This window comes from Silene latifolia, chromosome Y (assembly GCF_048544455.1).
Source record: "Silene latifolia isolate original U9 population chromosome Y, ASM4854445v1, whole genome shotgun sequence".
NCBI lineage: Eukaryota > Viridiplantae > Streptophyta > Magnoliopsida > Caryophyllales > Caryophyllaceae > Silene > Silene latifolia.
In genome coordinates, this window is record NC_133538.1 from 350,093,218 (window position 1) to 350,099,723 (window position 6,506).

The following is a 6,506-nucleotide window of genomic DNA, read 5'->3' on the forward strand; positions in this document are numbered from 1 at the left end:
GAGTATTCTCCTAATAAGGCTTTGGCGATCTCTTTCCATGAGGCTAATCAATTGAAACCGCTTTTGAGCATTATATAAAGGGCGGGGTCTCATTCCTCATGGGGCTGAAGTTTGGATTCCTGAGAATGGTCCTATCAGGGCTAATTGGAGTAGCCCGGGTTGGTTCTGTATTTTTGAGTGGGCTTTCAGAGGTGGTGGTCAACTTCCCCTTTCTCCTTTTATGGCTGAGGTGATTAGGGCTATTAGGGTTCCTCCGTTTCAACTCATGCCAATGGTTTGGAAGATTGTCCATTCTATTGAGCATTTATGCTTTAAGCATAAGTTGGTTATTACCCTGGATGATTTTAAGAATGTCTATCACCTGAAGAGTCATTCTCTTTGGGAGGTTTAATTTTCGAGTCGGGTCAAAGATGGCTCACCCGATCACCAATTTTGATTAGGGGGGGATGATAAAGGTGGGCTCAAACTTATATGTTTATCAAGGTGACTCAATTGCCCCCGACCTGGACTATCTTAATTACCCGTTGTTGAAGGAGGTAATCTTTCTTTCTGCATTATTTTTGGTTTGGTAATAATATTTTTGGAGAGTTCACTTACTTTGCCCGTGCTTTCTTTTAGTAAATGATTGGGTGAATGATCCCGATCTTTGAGGGGTGGTGACCGGATAACGAGCGTTTATGGGGTTGCTGAAGAGGAGAGGGCTTGGCCTGCCTGTCTGGGGCAAGCTGCTATGCCTCGTTTTAAGAAGGCTAAGTTGAGCACTTATAAGCCTGTGAAGAGCACTAAGGTTCCAGGGGCATCTTCGTCAGGGAGTAAGTTCTTTTGCTTGTTTTGTCATTCTTCTTTTCCGTATTGGATTCATGCTTATATTCTTGATTTAGAAACTCGTCGTGCAGCTACCAGGGCTTCGCCAGAATTGCTAGTTTTGGTCTGTCTTTGGTGAAGGCGGGGTTTCTCAAATTACGGGGAGAAGTCAAAGAGTAGTGAGGCAACGGGGAGTGATAGTGCTGTTCAAATTCAGGAATCTGTGCAGGGGGCTCAGTTGGTGTCGCCTGAAAAGATTGTGGATGAAAGTGATCGTCCTGAGAAGAGGAAGAGAGTGGATGAGTCTTTGGGAGGAGTTCATGAGGTCAGGGGAGTCAGGGCTCGTATGGATGAGGTCCAGTTTGCTAAGGATCAAATTCAGGCTCAGGCTTTTGTGGTTGATGATCCTTATTTCAAGTACCAGGCAGAGGAAGCTTCTGCTCGTGCTTTGGCTGCTATGTATCGTTCCAGGGATTATGCTGCCAACCTGGTTACCATGCTTCAGGAGGTATATATTTTTTTGTCTTTGTTTGTTGTAGGTTTTTGTGTGTGTTTTCTTTTTTTGTGGCTTAGATGGGCATTTTCTTTTGTTTTAGAATGTTAATGATGTCTTTGAGAGTGCTGTCAACTGGAATCAGTCCATGGTCTAAAAATGCCTTGGATTGGGAGGTACAAATCTTGAAGAAAGATCTTTGACAAGTTTAAAGTGATTTGGAGGTGTCAAGGTGAGAATCATTCGTTGAAGGAGGATAATGAGGCAGGGAAGGCTCGGTTGCTTGTGGAGTCTGCTAAGCTGAAATCTGCTCAGGATGCCTTGAAAGCTCTTCAGGCTAAGTTTGATATTGCCCACGAAGAATTGAAGGCTGAAAAACAAAGGCTATGCGGGGAGCGATTAAAGGTAAATGAGGAGTTGGCTGTAGAGAGGGATGAGGTTCGGGCCGGTATAAAGATGTATCTTGTATTTCTTTGGCAAGGGTCGTGTGGATGCTATGAAAGAGCCTGCTGAAGTCAGGCCTTTTTGGAATCCGATCGGGGAATTGGTGATCTCAATATCACTTATCCCGAGCTTTGTAAGTTGCATGCGACGAGGAGGTGGACTCTCCTCCATCCAAAGGGAAAAACAGTGATGGTGAAGGAGATGAAGAAAGAGGAGGCTGATGAGGGGATTGGTTCTGCTCTGTGTCCAAGGTGGGCTAGTTTGATTTTTATGTTTGTGGGATTTTGTGTTGTTTTGGCCTATTCAGGGGGGGGGATGTTCCCTGAACAAATAATTTAGGATTTGTTTTGGTTTTTGTTGGCTTTACCTGGATAAACGGTGTGTTCTTCTGCCTGGGAGGGTGTATTCTGGGTAGGTTTTAATATATATATCCTTTCCTTGATTTTCTTCTTGTTTTTGGTGGGATTTGTACTGTACATTCATGTGATATTTTTGTTAGAGTAATGCCTGTCGGGAGGGCTTATGGCCCTCATTCCTGTGTTTATAGGAAATGGTGGCTTTATCTGCCTGTCGGGAGGGCTTATAAGAATGAGGGTGGTTGCCTTGGGTCGGGAGGGCTTATGGCCCTCACTGTCAGGAGGGCTTTTTGACAAGTACTATGGTCTATTCCACCTTTGTACTTGTCTTTTTTATCTTGAGCTCGGTTTATTTTTCGGGTTAGGCAGGCGGTGCCAAATTAGAGCATTTTTAGAAAAAGTGTTCAGGTTGGGTGGAGTGGCCCTCAATCCACGAACATTTGTTTAAGCCTAAAGTGTAACATATAATAAGTGAAAAGAAGGCGTAAAACAAGTTTTCAGGATTTGAAATAAAGTTTTGGGTAAAATTAAAAATAACATGTAAGCAACTTAGCACATAGCAGGTATGAAATAGTTTTAAGTGGTAACTTAGCACATAGCAGGTATGGAATTTAGCACATGTATATAGGGTGGGTGATTTTACCGCTTCTCGAGATATGAAATAGTTTTAAGTGGGAAATGTTCCAAGATCTGGGGATCATTTCTCCTTCCAAAGTTTGTAGCCTGTAAGCTCCTTGTCCCACTATTGAATCAATTAAGTACGGGCCTTCCCATGTAGGGGCTAGTTTACTGCGTTCTTTTTCTGGTGTTGGGGAAAACTTTCCTTAGTACCAGGTCTCCTTCTTTGAATACTCTGATGTTGACATTCTTGTTGTAACTTCAGCTCTTGCTGTTGGTAGGCGGCTATCCGACTTTGGTTGCATCTCTCGGTTCTTCGTTAAGAGTAGGTTATCTTGTAATAGGGGCTGTTCTCTTCTATTGTGTTCAGGCCGCTTCTGGTAGTTGGCACATGAATTTCTTTGTATTATCGCTTGTGACCATAGACCAGGGAATATGGTGTTTGGCTTTGTGGGGCATTTTGGGTGTGGTCCTGTCGCCCATAGGACTAGGGGGAGCTCTTACGCCCATCTTCCTTTTCTTCTTTTCACTTTTTCTTCAGTAAACGATTACTACTTTGTTGCTTGATTCTGCTTGGCCGTTGGCTTTAGGGTAGCCTGGTGTAGATGTGACTAGATTGATATTCCATTGTGCACAGAAATTAGCTGTTCTTTTTCCCACAAATTGTGTTCCATTATCACAGACTATTTCTGAAGGTATTCCATATCTGCATATGATGTTCCTTTTGATAAATGATATGACATCTTTTTCTTTGACTTGCCTGTAAGAGTCTGCCTCTATCCATTTGGAAAAGTAGTCAGTCATTGCTAGCATGAAGACTTTACGTCCGGGCGCCCGAGGTAGCTTCCCTACTATGTCCATGCCCCATTTCATAAATGGCAGGGGTAGAGATGGAATGTAGTAGTTCGATGGTTGATGGATATAAGGGGAATGGATTTGATAGGCTTCACATTTTGAGCTGTATGCTATGCAGTCAGCTCTCAGGGTTGGCCAAAAGTAGCCTGTCCTAAGAATTTTGCTTGCCAGGCTCCTTCCACCTTTATGATTTCGCAGATATCCATTATGTATGTCTTCTATGACCTGGTGGCTTCATTTGGTTCTAGGCAACGTAAAGTAAGGTCAGCCTGAGACTTTTTAAACAAGGTGTTATTTATAATGGTATAAGTGGATGCTTTGATTTTCAGGGCCCTTGCTTCGTTTTTATTTGTAGGGAGTATCCCCTGTAGGAACCAATCATAGTAAGGTTTAGTCCAGGAATTTGTATCTTCCTGGATAGGGCAAATTTGTTCAGGCCTTTCTATGGTTGGTTCAGCAGTGGACGATGGGTATTTTGTCAAACACAGCAGGGCTGAAATTTGATCCCAGGCTGGCTAGGGCATCCGCCTGGGTATTTAGGTCCCTTGGTATTTGGTCAATGTCAAAGGTTCTGAATTTTTTGCAAAGGTTTTTGACATATTCCAAATAGAGTATCATCTTTGAATCTTTTGCAGCATATACTCCTTTAACTTGATTGGAAATTAAGAGAGAGTCAGTTTTTACCTTGAGGTTTGCTACACCGAGTTCTATACATACCTTTAATCCAGCAATCAGGGCTTCATATTCAGCCTCATTATTCGTGGCTTTGAACTCACAACTAATAGCCTGTGCAATCAGGTCTCCCTGTGGTGATTTTAGGACTAATCCTAGGCCAGTGCCTTTCATATTTGTTGCCCCATCTACATGGAGAGTCCATTCCTGGTCTGTTTTTTGGGTGTCAAGAAGATTGACCTCTTTTATGAGGTCTGGTTCTAGGGTAGGACTGAATTCAGCCACGAAGTCTGCTAATGCCTGAGATTTAATTGCCGTTCTGGGTTCAAAGGTTATATCATAGGTCTTTGATTTGTACGACCATTTTGCCATTCCGCTGATAACTCGGGCTTTCTCAGACAGATTTGATAGGCAAGTTGGTTCTTACAACGATTGGGTGGCTTTCAAAATAAGGTCGAAGTTTAGTGCAGGACATTACTAAAGCAAGTACATATTTTTCAAGTAGGCCATACCTGGTTTTCGCATCTAGGAGACTTTTACTTACATAGTAGACTGGATGTTGTTGACCATCAATTTCTTTGGTCAGGACTCCACTTACTGCTTTCGTGATGAGATAGGTAGACCGTCGGGGTTCTCCTTTGTCTGGTTTGGCAAGTAGCGGAGGTGTAGTCAGGTATGTTTTGAGCTCTGGAAGGCGACTCGTGTTCAGGGCAACCATTTGAATGTTTTGTTCTTCCTGAGTAGGTCATAGAATGCCTTGCATCTTTGCGATGATCCGGAAATGAATCTATTCTGTGGTCGCAACTCGTCTGTCGGTTTTGAATATCTTTTGACCGACTTGGGGATTCAGTTCTAGTATGGCTCTTATTTGTTCTGGGCTAGCTTCTATTCCTCTTTTGGTCACCATGTACCCCAGGAATTTTCCTGAGGATACCCCGAAATGGCATTTGGATGGGTTGAGTTTCATATTGAAATCTTCTAGGATTTTAAAGGCTGTTTCCAAGTCCCTGACATGATCTTCAGCTTTCTTTGATTTAACTACCATGTCATCAATATAGACTTCCATGGTGTCCCCTATTTGGTCTTTAAACATTGTATTGACCAGGCGTTGGTATGTTGCCCCTGCATTTTTCAGGCCAAAGGGCATTGCTGTGTAGCAGTATATGCCCCTTTCCGTGATAAATGCAGTATGTTCCTGATCAGATGGGTGCATCTTGATTTGGTTGAATCCACTTGAGGCATCCATGAATGTCAGGAGTTCGTGTCCTGCTGTAGCATCCACCATTGCGTCTATGTGTGGGAGTGGAAATGGGTCTTTTGGACAGGCTTTATTGAGGTCTGTGTAATCTACACAAACTCTCCACTTGCCATTCTTCTTTTGAACCACCACTACGTTGGCTAGCCAGCTAGGGTACATGACTTCTCTTATCATCCCCATGTCCAATAGTTTGTCTACTTCTTCATTAATGATAGCATGTCTTTCAGCGGCAAACTTTCTTCTTTTCTGCTGGACAGGCTTATAAGACTCATCAACATTTAGTTTATGTGTAATAATATTGGCATCTATTCCGGTCATATCAAAATGTGACCAGGCAAAACATGAATATTTACCTCTAAGAAAATTTACTAATTCTGGCCTGATATGATCAGGGACATCAGATCCTACCAGTACGTGCCTGTCAGGGTACTCAGGGTCTAAAATTACTTGATCAGTTTCCATTTTGGTTTCTGCCACATGAGTTGTCCTGACAGGGTACTGTAATTGCTAGGCGAGGGACTTACCTGTCTTGGAAGGCTTCAGTGACTCAGTATAACATTCCTGGGCAGATTTTTGTTCACCTTTAATGGTTGCTACTCCCCATTCTGTTGGTATTTTGATGCATTGGTGATAGGTGGAGGGTATGGCTCTTACGTTGTGGATCCATGGTCTTCCCAATATGGCATTATAGGATGACAGAGCGAGTCCAGGACTCCAAATCTTTCATATGAAGATACTCCTTCCACATATGTGGGCGGTGTGTATTTCTCCCAGTGTGTTTCTTGTTTCTCCACTGAATCCTACTAGGACATTAGACTTCTTTATGATTTGGCTTTCATCAATCTTCATTGCTTTAAGGACATCAAGCATGATTAGGTTTACTGAACTGCCTCCATCTACCAGGATTCTCATGACACGTGCAAGTACCTATTTGCATGGTGATTACCCGGTTGTCATGGTGGAGGTCCTGGAATGCCCTGCATATCGTGTCGTCAAAAGTAATTTG